The 20,674-nt window shown below is 45.4% G+C and overlaps 1 non-coding gene and 1 pseudogene across 1 annotated transcript; both read left to right on the top strand.

Moving 5' to 3' along the window:
• The first annotated feature begins 2,975 nt into the window (after positions 1-2,975).
• TRNAP-CGG (transfer RNA proline (anticodon CGG)) lies at positions 2,976-3,047 on the top strand. The gene has a single exon. It is a non-coding gene; the product is annotated as a tRNA-Pro (tRNA).
• Positions 3,048-12,377: 9,330 nt separating this feature from the next.
• On the top strand, positions 12,378-13,105 carry LOC123100038 (protein TsetseEP-like; annotated as a pseudogene).
• The last annotated feature ends 7,569 nt before the right edge of the window (positions 13,106-20,674 follow it).

The raw sequence follows: 20,674 nt of genomic DNA on the forward strand, positions 1-20,674 counted from the left end.
TACTTATTTATTTTATTTTATTTTTGCTTTTTGTATTTATTTTATGAAAATTCTTTTTGCTTTTAATGTTTTGAACAGAAAATACTTTGATAATATTAGTTGCATAAATTCTATATAATTTTAGTTTCAATAATACTAGAGGTTTTTAGTTGATTCCTTTAGTACCGGTTCTAAGGCTGTTACAAAGGCATTTCATTTAGTACCGGTTCTAAGACTGGGGCCCCACGAGCACCTTTAGTACCGGTTCGTGGCATGAACCGGTAATAGAGTTTTTTAGTTGATTCTTTTTGCAGCTGTTTTTTAGTCCCACCTCGCTAAGCGAGAGGCACTCGCAGCGGTTTATAAGCCCTCAATGTAGAGACGATGAAGGAGAGGCGCAATGCTCACCTGCACGTTGCTTAGCTTCAGGCCTTGAGGAAGTGGTGTAGACTGCACGGAGCTATCAGGGTTTCGGTCGAAAACTACACATAGCTCCGTGTAGTCTACACTATTTCCTCAAGGCCTGAAGCTAAGCAACGTGCAGGTGAGCATTGCGCCTCTATTTTATTTTTAATGACTTATTACAACTCTGGACTTCTTGTGTGTTGAAAATGCACCATTCAAAGCCACGTCATCAATTTTCAACCCTTTCTGACTTCATTTGTTATTTTTCATGCATTTACTGATTTTTTTAGCTATAAGATCCTGAAATTGAAAAGCATTTCAAATGAACTATGAAAAGGTATAAAGTTGGCATGGTATCATCATTTCACCCACATAGCATGTGCTAAAAAGTTGAGAGGGTTACGACAAAAACTGGATGCACTTCGTGTACAAAACGGACAATCTGTTTCGAGATATCAGGGTTTCATACGGAAATTCGTCTGTTACAACAGGCATTTCAAATGAACTACGAAAAGGTTGAAAGTTGGCATGGTATCATCCTAATAGTTGTGGAGAGAAAGTCTTCACTTTTTCTTCGCTTGTGTCCTTTGCTTATTGCGTCGTAACCATGGATAATCTTCATCGTTTAACAGGGTGCTTGTGTCAGCCTTGACTTTGAAGGGAGGAATTTCATGAAACTTTTCATAATCTTCAGACATGTCTGTCTTGCCCTCCACTCCCACGATGTCCCTTTTTCCTAAAAGAACTATATGGCGCTTTGGCTCATCGTATGATGTATTCGCTTCCTTATCTTTTCTATTTGACGGTTTGGTAGACATGTCCTTCACATAGATAACCTGTGCCACATCATTGGCTAGGACGAACGGTTCGTCGGTGTACCCAAGATTATTCCGATCAACTGTTGTCATTCCGTACTGTGGGTCTACCTGTACACCGCCACCTGACAGATTGACCCATTTGCACTTAAACAAAGAGACCTTAAAATCATGTCCGTAGTCAAGTTCCCATATGTCCACTATGTAACCATAATATGTGTCCTTTCCCCTCTTGGTTGCTGCATCAAAGCGGACACCGCTGTTTTGGTTGGTGCTCTTGTGATCTTGGGTGATCGTGTAAAATGTATTCCCATTTATCTCGTATCCTTTGTAAGTCAATACAGTCAAAGATGGTCCCCTGGAAAACGAGTACAACTCATCACAAAGAGTGTTGTCACCTCTGAGACGTGTTTCCAACCAACTGCTGAAAGTCCTGATGTGTTCACATGTAATCCAGTCGTCACACTGCTCCGGGTGTTTGGAGCGCAGACTGTTCTTGTGTTCATCGACATACGGGGTCACCAAGGTAGAGTTCTATAGAACTGTGTAGTGTGCTTGAGACCAAGAATGCCAGTCCCTGCATATTATTGAGTCCCCCCAAGTTTGTCTTTTCCCGTCAGTCTCCCCTCATACCGCGATATAGGGAGACCTATCTTCTTAAGGCCAGGAATGAAGTCAACACAAAACCAAATGACATCCTCTGTTTGATGGCCCATGGAGATGCTTCCTTCTGGCCTAGCGCGGTTACGGACATATTTCTTTAGGACTCCCATGAACCTCTCAAAGGGGAACATATTGTGTAGAAATACGGGGCCCAGAATGACAATCTTGTCGACTAAATGAACTAGGACAGTGGGAACACCAGCTCGAAACTGACAAGACATTGCGTCACGTCACTCCTTAGCCTTGATATGATTTCTGGATCGATCACCTTATGAGAGATTGCATTGAGGAATGCACATAGCTTCACAATGGCTAATCGGACGTTTTCCGGTAGAAGCCCTCTCAATGCAACCGGGAGCAGTTACGTCATAATCACGTGGCAGTCATGAGACTTTAGGTTCTGGAACTTTTTCTCTGGTATATTTATTATTCCCTTTATATTCGACGAGAAGCCAGACGGGACCTTCATACTGAGCAGGCATTCAAAGAAGATTTCCTTCTCTTCTTTGGTAAGAGCGTAGCTGGAAGGACCTTCATACCGCTTTGGAGGCATGCCATCTTTATCATCCAAATGTTGCAGGTCCTCCCGTGCCTCCGGTGTATCTTTTGTCTTCCCATACACGCCCAAGAAGCCTAGCAGGTTCACGCAAAGGTTCTTCGTCACGTGCATCACGTCGGTTGAAGAGTGGACATCTAGGTCTTTCCAGTAGGGTAGTTCCCAAAATATAGATTTCTTGTTCCACATGGGTGCGCGTCCCTCGGCGTCATTCGGAACAGCTAGTCCGCCGGGACCCTTTCCAAAGATTACGTGTAAATCATTGACCGTAGCAAGTACGTGATCACCGGTACGCATGGTGGGCTTCTTCCGGTGATCTGCCTCGCCTTTGAAATGCTTGCCTTTCTTTCGACATTGATGGTTGGTCGAAAGAAATTGACGATGGCCCAGGTACACATTCTTCCTGCATTTGTCCAGGTATATACTTTCGGTGTCAGCTAAACAGTGCGTGCATGCGTGGTATCCCTTGCTTGTTTGTCCTGAAAGGTTACCAAGAGCGGGCCAATCGTTGATGGTTAGATGGACAAATAAAACTTCGGCCATTAATTAAAAAGTTTGGGTGTTTGGTCTAGTGGTATGATTCTCGCTTCGGGTGCGAGAGGTCCCGAGTTCGATTCTCGGAACACCCCTAATTTTTAGACGGTGTTGTTGGCGATCGGACCCCACCATCTGCCACTATTTAGACGGTGTTATTGGCGATCGGACCCCTTTTTTTCTCTCTCCTTTTCTTCTGCTACTAATGTACGCAGCCATCAGGAGTGGTGCTTTCATTCATTAACAGAGGAGAAACCTCAAAACAATCTTAACAGAGGGAATTATATAATTACAATCAAAGGGAAATCAGCCACTACAGCTACTACATGCTTTCCACATGTCAGTCCAGCATGCAATAACGGAGGTTAACAAGTCCTTATGCCGTGGTCATGTCCCGTGTGCCGGCCGCGTTAAACTAAATGCTTCTAGCTCTCCATGAAGATTTGGGTGAGGCGCTTCAATGGAGTACCCAGCCTATTGATGTTGATTGCCTTGAGGCGGTCATTATGATTAAGAGTGTAGATGGCACCAAATCGAAGTGTGCTTTCTTGGTCGATGAAATCGAGAAAAGCTTGAAGGAAATTAATCTTGTATTACTTACAATTGCCGATGCCAAAATAACTCCAGTCACTTTATGGCAAACTTTGGTAGATCACAACGGCGTACTATTGTTTGGCCTAGATCAGCACCCCCCCTCCCCTTCCGGCCCTAGCGCCTTAGAAATTTTTGATGACTGTAAATCTTTGGTCTTTTGAGTAATATACAAGAATTTCTTCGTAAAAGAAGAAAAAATAGAAGCGAAAAGGGGGTTAGGACGAACTTCTGGTCTATTCTCAGCTGTCAAGGCCATGAAAAATGATTTGCAAAATTTCTTTAATTGCTTAAAATGCTTGAGTTGCAAATTCCTTCGACTTCTGCTACTAAATATCCACCTTATTCTAAGTATATGGAAAACATTATTACCAATAAAATAAAGATACATTCTAAAAAAATATCCACCATGTTTTCTTTATAAAAATGCTGGAATTGGACAAACTAATAGCCAGAAATATCTTTGCAAATGGTGGGTTGATACATCCTAAACGTATTTATAATTATTTGAAATTTTCATGCTATTATCACATCAAATATTTTATGTTGCTGGTTTCAGGAAACTTCCCAAACTCAAAACCCTTTTTTTTTCAAATCATGGTGCTAAAGAAATAAGTCACATACTCCTTAGTATTTTTGCAGCTATGTGCAAATATGGAATTGGTTTGACTGTCGTAACCATATTTGTATTGTAATAAGTATATGGCTGATTCATTGAATTTCCCCCACTTGTCTGTTAGACATATGGTCCTGTTATTCAATAAAGTTCTATGACTCGATAGGTTCGTGAGAAGCTCGGCCCAAGCTTGTATGAGGTGCTGCAGAAAACTGCCTGCCACCCATTTTCAATCGACCTAGTCCTTAAGCTTGAAGGGCTGCTGCTCTGGAGGAAAAATCTGAGCTCGTTCATTAGGGGTGTCTTTGGTTGCCGTAGCCAACAGTAGGTACATTGCATAGCCTTCTTAACTCAGCCTGGCTATGTAAATGCAGCCTCAATTACACCATCTGCATGTTGTTTGGTTGCATACATGCCCTCTTGCCTGCATGGGCAGAACCACATTGCCTGGTGTTTGGTTGCCTGCATGTTAGTGGACAAACCCAAGGCATGTTGTTTGGTTGTATGCAACACCTGGTGTGTGGTAACCTCTTTGGCTAGTTGGTGAGGTTACAAACACACTTCGGCACAACCATGTAGCACACATCAGAAGCAGAGCAGAGTATAAACAAAGGATCAACTACTTAAGAGCATATTTTAGATAAGCAGTACCACACTTCATAACAGTTCTACGCAAACCATAAACATAAACAGTTCAAAGCAGACTCGATAGTACTTAGGGAGGCCCCGACCCTACTCCTTGGCGGCGAAGGCTTCATCGTGCTTCCCGCACTTGTTGACGACCTCAATGCCATCGTCGTCGAAGATGATGACCTTGAGGGTGTCGGGATCTTGATCTGATGAACGGCTGCGTAGGTGGCCCAACCCTGATCCAGGGTCACCCTGCCGTTCATCAGCTTCACCGTCACCTTCAAGGAGCAGCCGGGGTGGTTCCTGAGCTTGAACTCCGTCGGCACTATGACGAAGTGCTTGGTGAAGTCCAGGGGCATAGGGATGCACTCAAGCTTCGATGCAAGGATGACCTTGCAGAAGTGAGTCGGGCCATCTCCTGATGGTAGTGGCCGTAGTTGCGGCGCTTGTTGCTGGGGGCTCCTCCATGCCCTCGTCGTCGCCACCCTCGGGCGTCTTCGGGTCTTCCTCGGCGGTGGGCGGCAGCACAATCTCATCGGGCATTGAGTGGAGGGGCTGCTTGCCCTTGTTGTCAACGGCCGGGAGCACCTCATTGCTCTCCTCGATCTGCACACAATTCATGGAGTCAGGCACAGCACAGAGTTCATGGATTATTGAAAAGCATGTAGTTAAAACGGCATGACTGTCACTCTTCTCCTCTCCATCGCCCCTATATTTACTCACCCTGCCCAACACTACTTACCCACCCCCCCTCTCTTCTCTCACTGTCAACCTTCCTCCTCCCCCATCGCCATGAGCTCTAGCTCCAGCTCCAACGCCAACCCCTTCCCTTGGGGTATTGGCTGGAGGGCCTTCTTCCTCGGGTGGTCGGCTGGTGATCGCACCAAGTTCGAGAACACCATGGAGGTGTGCTCGAACTTCGGCTTCATGCCTGACATGCAGAAGGAATCTAATGCAGTGCTCATGAAGGCCACTGCAGAAGAGCTGAAGACGCTGATTCTTGACCTAGTGAAGGGCGCGATGGCAGTTGACATCATTCGCTGGGCCATGAATCAGGCCGTCTCCCTCGACGCTAAACAGAGGAAGAAGTGGTGCAAGTACAAGAACTACTGGGCTCCTAATGACCGTCGTGCCGCAGTGTACTGGGAGACGGCTATCGCGCCGCTGACGGCCATCGATGGGGAGCCTAAGGAGGAGGAAGAAGCGGTGCAGATGCTAGCGAGGGCGCCGGAGCCAGTCGTCGTACCTGGCAGATCGACCTCGACCTCGACTCCGCCGAGGACGACGACAACGACCCGCCGGCCCGCATGGTGATGAAGAAGAATATGAAGGCCAGCGGCTCGACCCGCCGCTCTGCACGCCGGTGACGGCCGCCGCGCTGAGCCGGTGTCCGTTGTGTACCCCCTATCTCCCAATCCCCCTTCTACATCTGCATCTACCTCTATTCCGATCTTGCATCAACTAGTTTCAAGTACTATGAACTCGTATGAACTAGTATGAACTACCTCTACGTGCTTATCTACCTCTATTCCCCATTCCCCTCCGTCGTGGATCGAATCTATCGCCGGATCGAACGGGAAAAAGTTCTGCATGTCAAACAGAGAGAAGTGCTTACCGCCATTGCCGCGGGCCAAGTGATGATCCGCTCGCCGGTGATGGAGTCCGGTGGTCTTCTTGCTCTGCTCCGATTCGCCGCCACCGGTGAGAGTTGGGAGAGTGGGGGAGAGTGGGGAGAGGGAGCGGTGAGGGGCGGTGAGACTAATAACTGCCAGCGCTTCGGGAAGCAACGCGGCTTCTCGAGCGTGGCCGCGCGCATGCAGCCGCCGCCGCCCACGTGCACCGCTCGGGCCTGGCCCTGGAGAAACTGTCGATTCGTGCGTTCCCAGGGAGCCAGGCCCAGGAGTGCTTTAAGGTTTGTGCCATGCTGGTCGAACAGTGAAAGCATGCAACCAATCGGCCCGTTTTTGTCCCGCGCGAGCCAGGCCGGGCCTCATGCAGGCTACCAAACACGTCCTAGGCCTTTTCTCCCGGCCCAGAGGGCTAACCGACTGCGGACAAGGTTTAGAGTATCTCCAACACGCGCGCAATCTTAGTAGCGCGCTGAAAGAATTGCCTTTTTTGCGCGCGCAGCCGGAACGGGTGTTCTAGCAAACGCTTAAAAAATGCGCGCGGTATAGTTGGTTCAGCGCGCGGAGCAAAATGGCATCACGCGCCGCTTATTTCGTGCGCCCGCTCCCACGCGGTGGACAACAATGACTCACGCATGACTTCCACCAACCGCCAGATCCAGGCGCTGGCGCCACCGCCCGTACCTTCCCCATTTGCTCCGGCGACCCATCGGCGCTTCCCCCGCCTATCCCCGCGCGCCGCCGCTGCTTCCTCCACCTCCTCTCGTCGTTGCCGCCCCTCGAGCATGCCATTCCTTCGACGAACAGCGCCCGGCCGCGTACTGCCGCTCGGCACCCACAAAGTGTTTGACCAAACGCTTGCAAGGTATGTGTTGCTTCAACTTCATATTTAGTAGATGAATTTGGTGCATGTTGTTTGTAGTTTTATGGACTAGTTTAAATTCAATATTGTAGATGAGTTCGTCCTATGATTCTTCCGACGAAGAATTTGATATTCAAGAGGAGGAGGACCTTGCAATGGTCCTAGCTATGCACGTCAATAAAAAGCCGAAGCACGGTGGTTCGGTTATCGGACGTCAAAAAAATTGGAGGGATAAGATCGATGCCGACAACAGATTGATGAGGCACTATTTTGTGGAGAATCCCACGTACCCCGAGTCGTACTTTCGGCGCCGTTTTAGGACGAGCATCGAGTTGTTCAAATGCATTGCAGAGAAACTGGCGAGCCATGATCGGTTTTTTCAGCAAAGGAGGAATGCCGCCGGAGAACTCGAGCATACCACCTTTCAAAAGGTGACAGTTGCTTTGTGTATGTTGGCATACGGTATTCCGGCTGATCTAGTTGATGACCATTTGGCCATGGGTGAGAGTCAAGCCATCACGTGTGCCAAGCGCTTCGCAGTTGGAATTGTGCAAGTGTTTGGTCCGGAGTATTTGAGAGCTCCCAATGCTGAAGACACCGTTAGGCTTTTGGACATGAACAAAGCTCACGGGTTCCCAGGTATGCTTGGCTCAATAGATTGCATGCATTGGAGTTGAAAGAACTGTCCTAAGGCATGGCATGGACAATTCCACGGCCAGAAAAAGCGTTCCACTATAATCCTTGAAGCAATGGCCGATCAAGAGACTTGGATTTGGCATGCTTTTTTTGAAATGCCTGAATCTTTGAATGACATCAACGTTCTTAATCGGTCACCACTCATGAATAAGATTGCAAATGGTGAAACTACACCGGTGGAGTTTGTAGCAAATGGCCATACATACAACTATGGCTATTATCTTGCGGATGGCATCTACACAAAGTGACAAATATTTGTGAAGCCGTTGAAAAAAATGGAAGGTAAGAAAAATCTTGATTTCCACAATGCTTAGGCGGCGGCTAGTGCTTCACTGGCATATCTAGTTACGTTTTAGAAATGCAGGGGCGAAAGCCTTTCTTGGGATACATTGCCAGTTGATTGCTGTGGGGTGTATGTTGTCATGTCTTCTGCACAGATATGAGACAACAAACTGTACGTATGTTTCATGTTTACTAGGATTTTCATATTGGCTTGCTTGTTGTACTAGCTGAATTAACCAAATGATGTTGGAAACAAAGCGCGCGAACGTGCAGCCTGAAATAAGTCACACGGTGCCATGCAATTTGCACAGTGCGATCGACTGAGGTAGGGTGAGACATTATTCTAGACCCATCATCCATGATAACTTGGCGAGGGTTCTAGGTCCTCTCCCACATCAAATGTGGCAAGAGCCGAGTATGTTTCTACAGTTTTCCACTATCGCCTGTGCAATTGTTGTTATTAGGACCTAATATGGCTTTTGAGATAATTTTGATTATGGACCTTTCTTGCCTAGTGTTAGTATGGCTCTTAAGTTCCCTTATTTGGATTTTTAATACTTGTAATTCTGCAGCAGAAACAATTGACTCAGGCCACTATGCCTTCATCTCCTCCGATGGTGATTGCCTTGTTTGTGGTGAACTCGTAGGGGACTAAATCGACATTCACCGGCAGATTGCTCTAGGAGTCAGTACTGGAGTGATACAGGCAAAGGTGAGAAGAAGGATTGTGGTATCCGAGCACAACAGCTTGTGCGGCGAGGACGTAGCTGCAGTCAGGTTTGTGCACAATGGCAAACGATTGCTCGTTGAAATGGTGGTCGTTCCCGGGGAGTGGGAAATGCTTGAGCGAGGAGACGCTGGTGACGTAGACGAAGTAGTGTCATTTGTGGCAGAGCATGGCATCGGATGGATGGTCACCGACGGAGACGCGTGGGAGCACGAGGCCGCCGTCCGTCTGTGCAGCGACTATGTGAGGCGGGATGCATTTCATCTATCATCGAAGTTTGAAACCTGGTGTGGTCGTGGATGAAGCACCTAGGGGGCGACCGACTGATAATCGGATCGCATCGACCACTTAGGCATCGATCTTTCTCCGCGTCAGTTGTGTGCCTCAGTCTGTTCATAACATGGCTCGTGCTACATTCGTGGCTTCTCTCCCCGTGTCAGCCGTGTGTCCAGTCTGTTTGCAACGAGCCGTGTTGCCCCTCCATCGAACAACTTTCTATGTTTCATATAAAAAACGTTTCCATTACAACATAGTTTATGTTTCGACTGCCTCTACTGCTGCTGCCCTGTCCTTTGCAAAATGACCCATGTTTCAATCCCAGGCTAAGCTCCCACACACATGTCACGCACCTCGCGGTACCCCATCCTTTGCAAGATCGTTCATGTTGCAATCTCAGGCTGAGCCCCTACACTGACACGCCTCACACGCTGCCCCCGTCCTTGGTAACATGTTGCAAATTCCGGCTAAGCTTCCACAAGCACACACGTCACGCACGCGAGGTGGTGGATGGCATGACAAATAGCAACATAATTAAATTTATCATTTATATGTACTAGCAAACATGCCCGTGCGTTGCAACGGGAGAAAAAAAATCGCATACTTCTAGCACAATAAGCATGACTCAAGACCCATTCACCGGTGCACGTTATCTATTTGAACATAGTATCTCATCCGTGTCGTCGTTTATCCTCCTTCCTGCCCTCACCGATGGTCAAGCTATCGACCTAATTGCAATGCGTGCAAATATGGTCAATCCAAAGGTGATGATCTCGGCCACCGCACTCACATCTCTCACGAAACTACGCCATTGCAAGTGAATGTTTAATAGTTTTTTACCTAATCTCGTCGAGACGGGGAATGAAGGCCACCCTTCCTGAGGTATTGCCTACGCCTAGTCCCTCATACGCCCACTGACTTTAAAAAATAATATTTATTTTTCAAAATGCATCAACATTCTTTTTGAAACACAACCACCTTTTAAATCACATGGAATGTCTTAAAGGGCATGGATATTTTTAAAATTATGAATATAACTTTAAGAACATGAACACCTTTTAGATTTACATGTTTTTTAAGAAAAGGGCGAATTTGTTTCATGTTCCATACATGAACAATTTCTTAATAAAGTTACACAAACATTTTAAGATGCATGAACGATTTTAAAAAAATTGAATAAGATTTTTCAAAAGTCAAAAGACATTGAAATGACACAAAAAACAAAACGTGAGAACACTTTTTATGACGTGGTATGCACGCCTCACCAATAACATATGAGAAGGTGCCGGTCTAATCTATATTCATCACCTCTTTCTATTATGGTCGGCTTAATTAATAGCCATTTTAATTATGTTCTATTGAATTTGGCCATGGCACCCACCTCGGTTTCTTCCTTTTCTTTGTAAGACTGCTTAAAATTAGGTAGCCATTTACGATTTAGCCATCCATGGCAGGCACCAGGCTCCTTCCTTTCTTTGGAATAATTAATGCCGTATTTTTTCCCACGAAATCTGTTATTGTCACATGCAGCCACGACAATTAATTTTTTTGTTTTTGGTTTCTACTGGGTAAACGGGGCCCATATTGTACCCTCTATTTATGAATGGCTCGCTTGTTGATATTCTTGTAACTCCCAACGTATATAAATTAGTGGAATTTTATGTAATAGCAATGCGGGACTATTAATCAAACTATGAATCCTAATTTTTACAATAGAAGGAGATAGATGAGTTGGCTGCTGCTTTAAGCTCAGGACGTCGTGTCAGGAGATCGATCGACCCACGCCGCACAATTTTTAATCTCTTCTAGTGCTCGTGGCCCAGTCCAAATTCTAGCCCAAGCGATTTTTACCAGCTTCTAGAGCGTGGGCGCAGCCCGTATAGTTTCGAGCGGAGGCAGCGTGGGCCGAGGCCCATTGCGTCTATACGAATCGTCTTTTAATTATAAACGGATGAAAAATTAGTACCACCTCGGATATTAGAAAATCTGAAAAGATAAAAATAACAATATGGGTGAATGGATGAAAAAATTAGCGAAACACACCTTGCTTTATTAGTAGATATAGATATAGATATAGATTCTAGTTAGTGAAATTTATTTCGAATTATTACTTTGTGCAAAATTATTGTTGGTACTATGCAGTCAAAATAAGCAAGTTGAATGGCATGGAGAGATTTGTTTTTTCAATTTTGACTCCCCCATCTAAAAGAGAACTATTGTGAGAGATAAGACGCAAGAATTTAGAGCAAGGGAAGTAATACATAGTGGGGGAGTGTATTTTTATAGACGCTGTAACTTCACCTACTCACACACAAACACGTGGTTCGATCGAGAGGAATGTAAGTAAACCCAAATTTTCAATGAGCCACCTGGAGGACAGTACTCGACCGTACATTCAATTTTCAATATGGCATTTTATTTAACAGCACTTCTGCATAGACATCAAACACAAACAGATGGATATCCTCAATTAGCTGTTTGACTATTGTGTACGTTGCGAATTAAAGCTCCGTACAACCATTGCTTTATATAGGCCGGCAAGCAATATGAGAGAAAATCGAAAAGCGGCTCTTGATCCAATCAAGTCATCTCTGGGTGCTCAAGGTTAAATCGTATGATATGCTATGATGTCATTTTGAATATTACTTTTGGACAACCACTTACAGATGACAGTTTGAAATTAATATCCTGAAGACCTTGTTGATCTTTTGGACGATATGTCGACGACATCTGCATATTTATGCCCCTGGTGAGTAAAGTTGCGGAGTAGGTAGGATAACTATTGTTGCGAAAAAAATAAAAAGTGGGATAACTATGGGCTGAGCACCTCCAATCCATCCCTGTAACTTAACTTTTCTTTATACGCATAGCACATGTAGATATATGGAGTACATGCTTGAAAGTTGCAGCCACAATCACAAGGTACCAATCAGAAATATTGCATACATAACCATTGCTCATAGGTTGCACTTTACGCTAATGGAGTAGTATTAAGTACTGATTAATAGCCAATGGACACACACCTACCGTTGATTGGCTAGCCGTGGCTATAAACACCATGCCGCGAGTGGCCATGGAAGCAATCAGCTAGCCATCCATCTCCCACTACATACCACCATGGCGATGTGCTTTCACTCTTCCTCCAGTCTCATATGCATCGTCTTCCTCGTTGTCGTTGCCGTGGCAGTGGAGGGTGCAGGATGTGTGAAGGTGCGACAGCAGAAATTGCAGTAGGTGTCGGGGCCACCGCCACCGCCAGCGCCGCTGCCAAATCCAAACCCGCAACCTGACCCAAATCCACAACCTTTGCCTACGCCAGACCCTAACCCGCAGCCATAACCATTACCTCAGCCTTTGTCGGACCCAAACCCACAGCCACAACCATTACCACCGCCTCTGCCGGATCCAAACCCACAACCAACACCATTACCACAGCCTGCTCTGCCACAACCACTGCCAGGCCCAAACGTGCAGCCTCTATCATAACCACTGCCGGGCCCAAACCCACAGCCACTGCCTCAACCAGACGTCCAAGGCTCATATCCGCAGGTACAACCGTTGCCGGATTCAAACACGCCCGGACGACAAAATAACGCACTACAGGGACCGCAACCACTTGGTGCAGCCTCAACTTTATATTCGCGTGGTGCTACATACAAACAGATACTTTTCATGGGTTTACTGTTGTACTATTTTGTTTAGATAAAGCGATGCTTCTTCATGTAAATAAATCTACCATTTTGTAAACTTTGTATCTAAAGTGATGTATCGGTCTGGTATGATCTTTGTGTATTTACATTTGTACTGCTGATATACTATATGCAATAAACTTTTATATGATTCTACAAGTAGTTTGTGTACTTCTATATGATTCTACAAGTAGTTTGTGTACTTAATTAGAACTAAGAGAACCATTTGTGTACATATTTGATACACTTGTTGTTGTGATGTCTTTAGTTATACCGCTCTTTATCAGACTGACTTGTGTATGGTAAGCATAGCTTATCGAATATTGTATATTCAGAGTAAGGTGTGCCTGCATTTGTTCAAAATTTGTTTTTGGTCATTTTTTTCTTGAAAATATAAATGGATTACATGATACAAATTGATACCATTGGATCTGTATGAGTCTTTGACTTTTCACTAAGTTAATCCCAAAGACACACCGGAGATCCCCGCCACACGCCATTCCTCTTCCCCATTTTCCCTTTCCCCAGCCCCTGCGGCCCTGCCTTGCTCTACTCACCCATGGAGACAAACCTGCTCTAGCCCGTCCTACTGCCACTCCCGGCTGGACGGCTGGTCTTTCTTCAAGCCACTGCAAGCATACAAGAAGAGGGATATATATTATTGATTTGAAATCCCTCTTTCTCTGTCTTCGAATTGGATAGTCTTATAGTGGTTTGTGTTCAATATTTCTAGGATAATCAATTAACCATGGCCAAAAATAAAAGAAAGCCTGCAACAATGCATTCCTTTTTCTGAGATGATAGGAAGAGTTGGTGGTCCAGAACAGATTAATTTGGTTGATGACCCTCCCTTAGTGGATGATTCTGGGCGGTAACGATGTTCAAAAAGGTAACGATGATTCTGCTGTTTTGGTAATAGAAAGGAAATCAGGTCCGCGGTTCAAAATTTGGTATTATCCTCCTAATGATCAAGAAAAAGCTAGAATGTCATATATGAAGCAGGTGCCATATCATTTTCGCATGGATGAGTATCCTCCGAATGAGTTTCTCTATCTTCTATTGTCTATATTTTTCTTTTGTGTAATGTACAATTCAAATATTGTATATCTTTTTTCTATTGATGGTGAATGCTGGTATGATCAATGATATTTTTTTCTATTACATCTGTTACTTTATTGTTTTCAGATTTTTTGGTACAAAAGTGTTGTCCTCTTTAGTGCCCATCTATAATACAATTTTCATGGCTCCGCCACTGCCGACGGGCTTATTGGGCGAGCTCCCACAGAATGCATCCCCAACAGTTGTTCTCAACCATGGAAGACCTCCCAAAGGAGAACAGACTGCCCCCGGGTGCTGCTCACAAGCATTAGATTGAACCTCCAAAATGGCATAATGCCAAATGTCGGGCGCTCTAGAGGCAAACCCAAACCTAGACCTAGCTCTAGACCTACTATATACATAGATGAGCCGACCTTCTAACCCATCCCTACTTTGACCAGTGAGGCCACCGGAGGAGAGAAGAAGAGAAGTGGGGGAACCTCTAGTGACTTGAAGGGAAGGAAGGAGAGAGAAATGAAGGGGAGAAATGATGCACCAGTAGCATAGCTTGCATGCATGTGTAGGCAATAAAACTATAAGATGTGCATATCTATTGAACTCTTTGTCAAAAAAAAATTCTATTGCACTCTTTGTATATGGCACCAACAATTGTATAGTTGGATCTGTTGGAAATATGCCCTAGAGGCAATAATAAAGTGGTTATTATTATATTTCCTTGTTCATGATAATTGTCTATTGTTCATGCTATAATTGTGTTATCCGGAAATCGTAATACATGTGTGAATACATAGACCACAATGTCCCAAGTGAGCCTCTAGTTGACTAGCTCGTTGATCAATAGATGGTTACGGTTTCCTGACCATGGACATTGGATGTCGTTGATAACGGGATCACATCATTAGGAGAATGATGTGATGGACAAGACCCAATCCTAAGCATAGCACAAGATCGTGTAGTTCATCTGCTAAAGCTTTTCTAATGTCAAGTATCATTTCCTTAGACCATGAGATTGTGCAACTCCCGGATACCGTAGGAATGCTTTGGGTGTGCCAAACGTCACAACGTAAATGGGTGGCTATAAAGGTGCACTACGGGTATCTCCGAAAGTGTCTGTTGGGTTGGCACGAATCGAGACTGGGATTTGTTACTCCGTGTGACGGAGAGGTATCTCTGGGCCCACTCGGTAGGACATCACCATAATGAGCTCAATGTGACCAAGGAGTTGATCACATGATGATGTGTTAGGAACGAGTAAAGAGACTTGCCGGTAACGAGATTGAACAAGGTATAGGGATACCGACGATCGAATCTCGGGCAAGTATCATACCGGTAGACAAAGGGATTTGTGTACGGGATTGATTGAATCCCCGACATCGTGGTTCATCCGATGAGATCATCGTGGAGCATGTGGGAGCCAACATGGGTATCCAGATCCCGCTGTTGGTTATTGGCCAGAGAGATGTCTCGGTCATGTCTACATGCCTCCCGAACCCGTAGGGTCTACACACTTAAGGTTCGATGACGCTAGGGTTATAGGGAAAGTTTGTACGTGGTTACCGAATGTTGTTGGGAGTCCCGGATGAGATCCTGTACGTCACGAGGAGTTCCGTAATTGTCCGGAGGTGAAGATTTATATATGGGAAGTCCTCATACGTTCACCGGAATTGTTCGGGGGTGTGCCAGTATTGTACCGGGACCACCGAAGGGGTTCCGGGGGGTCCACCGGGAGGGTCCACCTACCCCGGAGGGCCCTATGGGCTGTATGTGGAAGTGAACCAGCCCCTAAGTGGGCTGGGCGCCATCCCCCTAGGGCCCATGCGCCTAGGGTTGGGGGGGGGGACCCTAAGGGGGGCGCCCCCCTTGGCTTGGGGGGCAAGCCCCCTCCCCTTGGCCGCCGCCCCCCTCTAGATCTCATCTAGAGGGGCCGGCCCCCTTTCCCCTTCGGCCTATAAATAGAGGGGAGAGGGAGGGCAGCAGCACCACATCCAAGGCGCAACCCTCCCCCTCTCCAACACCTCCTCCTCCTTCCGCGGTGCTTGGCGAAGCCCTGCCGGAGTACCACGCTGCTCCAACACCACCACGCCGTCGTGCTGCTGCTGGAGTTGTCTTCCCCAACCTCTCCCTCTCTCCTTGCTAGATCAAGGCGTGGGAGACGTCACCGGGCTGCACGTGTGTTGAACGCGGAGGCGCCGTTGTTCGGCGCTTAGATCGGAATCAACCGCGATCTGAATCGCTACGAGTACGACTCCTTCATCTGCGTTCTTGTAACGCTTCCGCATCGCGATCTTCAAGGGTATGAAGATGCACTCCCCTCTCTCTTGTTGCTAGTCTCTCCATAGATTGATCTTGGTGATGCGTAGAAATTTTTAATTTCTGCAACGATCCCCAACAGTGGTATCAGAGCTAGGTCTATGCATAGTTTCTATGCACGAGTAGAAAACAAGTTGTTGTGGGCGTCGATTTTGTCAATTTACTTGCCGTTACTAGTCTTATCTTGATTCGGCGGCATCATGGGATGAAGCGGCCCAGACCGACCTTACACGTAGGCTTACGTGAGACAGGTTCCACCGACTGACATGCACTAGTTGCATAAGGTGGCTAGCTGGTGTCTGTCTCTCCCACTTTAGTCGGATCGGATTCGATGAAAAGGGTCCTTATGAAGGGTAAATAGAAATTGGCATATCACGTTGTGGTTTTGGCGTAGGTAAGAAACGTTCTTGCTAGAAACCTATAGCAGCCACGTAAAAAATTTGCAACGACAATTAGAGGACCTCTAACTTGTTCTTGCAACATATGCCGTGTGATGTGATATGGCCAAAAGGATGTGATGAATGATATATGTGATGTATGAGATTGATCATGTTCTTGTAATAGGAATCACGACTTGCATGTCGATGAGTATGACAACCGGCCGGCAGGAGCCATAGGACTTGTCTTAATTTATTGTATGACCTGCATGTCAATGAAAACGCCATGTAATTACTTTACTTTATTGCTAACCGTTAGCCATAGTAGTAGGAGTAATAGTTGGCGAGACAACTTCATGAAGACACGATGATGGAGATCATGGTGTCATGCCGGTGACGATGATAATCATGGCGCCCCGAAGATGGAGATCAAAAGGAGCAAAATGATATTGGCCATAGGTAGCATAAATAAGATGATCCCTCGCTAAAATTTCAAGAAAGTGTTCCCCCTAACTGTGCACCGTTGCGAAGGTTCGTTGTTTCGAAGCACCACGTGATGATCGGGTGTGATAGATTCTAACGTTCGAATACAACGGGTGTAAGCCAGATTTACACAAGCAAAACACTTAGGTTGACTTGACGAGCCTAGCATGTACAGACATGGCCTCGGAACATGAGATACCGAAAGGTCGAACATGAGTCGTATAGTAGATACGATCAATATGGAGATGTTCACCGTTGATGACTAGTCCGTCTCACGTGATGATCGGACACGGCCTGGTCGATTCGGATCATGTATCACTTAGATGACTAGAGGGATGTCTTTCCGAGTGGGAGTTCATTAAATAATTTGATTAGATGAAATTAATTGTCATGAACTTAGTCTAAATGTCTTTACAATATGTCTTGTAGATCAAATGACCCACGCTAATGTTGCCCTCAACTTCAACGCGTTCCTAGAGAAAACCAAGCTGAAAGACGATGGTAGCAACTATATGGACTGGGTCCGTAACTTGAGGATCATCCTCATAGCTGCCAAGAAAGCATATGTCCTTGATGCACCGCTAGGTGAAGCACCTATTTTCCCAGCAACTCAAGACGTTATGAACGCCTAGCAGTCGCGTAGTGATGATTACTCCCTGGTTCAGTGCGGCATGCTTTACAGCTTAGAATCAGGGCTCCAAAAGCGTTTTGAGCAGCACGGAGCATATGAGATGTTCCAAGAGCTGAAAATGGTTTTCCAAGCTCATGCCCGAGTCGAGAGATATGAAGTCTCCGACAAGTTCTACAGTTGTAAGATGGAGGAGAATAGTTCTGTCAGCGAGCACATACTCAAAATGTCTGGGTTGCACAACCGCTTGTCTCAGCTGGGAGTTAATCTCCCGGATGACGCGGTCATTGACAGAATCCTTCAGCGCTTCCACCTAGCTACAAGAGCTTTGTGATGAATTTCAATATGCAGGGGATGGAGAAAACCATTCCTGAGGTATATTCAATGCTGAAATCAGCGGAGGTGGAGATCAAAAAGGAACATCAAGTGTTGATGGTCAGTAAAACCACTAGTTTCAAGAAAGGCAAGGGTAAGAAGAACTTCAAGAAGGACGACAAGGGAGCTGCCGCGCCCGGTAAGCCAGTTGCCGGGAAGAAGCCAAAGCATGGACCCAAGCCTGAGACTGAGTGCTTTTATTACAGGGGAAACGGTCACTAGAAGCAGAACTGCCCCAAATACTTAGCGGATAAGAAGGCCGGCAATACCAAAGGTATATATGATATACATGTTATTGATGTGTACCTTACCAGCACTCGTAGTAGCTCCTGAGTATTTGATACCGGTGCGGTTGCTCATATTTGTAACTCAAAACAGGAGCTGCGGAATAAGCGGAGACTGGCGAAGGACGAGGTGACCATGCGTGTCGGGAATGGTTCCAAGGTCGATGTGATCGCCGTCGGCACGCTACCTCTACATTTACCTACGAGATTAGTTTTAAACCTCAATAATTGTTATTTAGTGCCAGCTTTGAGCATGAACATTGTATCTGGATCTCGCTTAATGCGAGATGGCTACTCATTTAAATTTAAGAATAATGGTTGTTCTATTTATATCAGAGATATGTTTTATGGTCATGCCCGGCTGGTCAATGGTTTATTCTTGTTGAATCTCGAACGTGATGTTACACATATTCATAGTGTGAATGCCAAAAGATCACTAGTAGAAAACTGGGCTTTGGTCACAGGGCAATATTCACATTAGTCCCGGTTCAGTCACGAACCGGGACTAATGCGAGCATTGGTCCCAGTTCATGCGGCCAGGGGCCTGCCGGGCCTCGTGGGGGCATTGGTCCCGGTTCGTCCAGACCCTTTGGTCCCGGTTGGTGGGACAAGGGCTTTGGTCACAGGGCAATATTCACATTAGTCCCGATTCAGTCACGAACCGGGACTAATGCGAGCATTGGTCCCAGTTCGTGCGTCCAGGGGCCTGCCGGGCCTCGTGGGGGCATTGGTCCCGGTTGGTGGGACAAATCGGGACCAATGGGCCACGCTCCTGGCCCACCACCCTTTAGTCCCGGTTCATACCACAAACCGGGACTAAAGGGCTGGTCCTAGTTGCGGCCAGTGTTTAGTCCCACCTCGCCAACCGAAGGGCGCTCACACCAGTTTATAAGCCCGTCCCTCTATGCCTATATAGGTTTAATTTTCTCTATAAGCGCATCTATGTTCATTTTTTTATATTTATAAAATAAATAAACCTTAATAAAATAAAATAAAATAAACTATAGTAACTAAAATAAATAAACCTTAATAAATTAAGTAAAAATAGCAGCAGTAAAATAAATAAAAATAGCAGCAGTAAAATAAATAAAAATAAAATAATTAAAGTAAAATACATAAGTAATTAGAAACAAAATAAAAAAGTTTTTTGTTGTAAGTAGAAACAAAACAAAACAAATAAAGCAAAAGAGAAAAAAAACAGAGGAAAAAAATTATGCCACCTACTGGGCCACCACGGCCTGAATACGACTAGAAACCCATCCATGGGCCAGGATTCAGGCCCGCAGAAGGCCCAGTAGGCCCCACAGGCATGTACAGAGAGGTTAGGCCCGTAAGCCTGCTTTAGAGAGGAGCTCCACAGCTCAGGCGCACCGCACCTTATAAACAGGTGCGGCTCTCTCTTAGCTAGCGAGGTGGGACTAAACTCACCACCACGCCGCTGTGCAAGGCCATTGGTCCTGGTTGGTGGCACGAACCGGGACCAATTCCACCCTTTGGTCCCTGTTGGTGCCACGAACCGGTACTAATGAGGCTGTGGCCGCACGAGCACCTTTAGTACCTGTTCGTGGCACGAACCGGTACTAGAGTTTCTTACTAAGCAGTTTTTTAGTCCCACCTCGCTAGCTGAGAGGCACTAGGAGCGGTTTATAAGCCCTGAGTGCAGAGACGATGAAGAAGAGGCGCAATGCTCACGTTGCTTAGCTTCAAGCCTTGAGGAATAAGGTAGACTGCATCGAGCTATGTGCAGTGCAGTCTACACTATTCCGAAAGGCTTGAAGCAAATCAACGAGCATTGCGCCTCTTTTTTATTTTTAATAACTTATTACAACTCCGGACTTCTTGTGTTCCGACAAAATAAAATAAACTTTAATAAAATTTATGAAACTAAAATTAACAAAGTATTTTCTGTTCAAAACATTATAAGAAACCTCTATTATTATTGAAACTAAAATCATATAAAATTGATGCAACTAAAATTATCGAAGTATTTTCTGTTCAAAATCATTAAAAGCAAAAAGAATTTTCATAAAGAACTTTTTTTGATAGAAACTTTAATAGCAAAAAGAATTATCATAAAGTAAAATAAATAAGTAATTAGAAACAAAATAAAATAAAATAAATAAGTTTTTTTTGTAAGTAGAAACAAAACAAAATAAATATAGCAAAAAAGAAAACAAAAAAACTAAATACAGCAAAAAGAATTTTCATA

The sequence above is a fragment of the Triticum aestivum genome, chromosome 4D (assembly GCF_018294505.1).
Source record: "Triticum aestivum cultivar Chinese Spring chromosome 4D, IWGSC CS RefSeq v2.1, whole genome shotgun sequence".
Taxonomy (NCBI): domain Eukaryota; kingdom Viridiplantae; phylum Streptophyta; class Magnoliopsida; order Poales; family Poaceae; genus Triticum; species Triticum aestivum.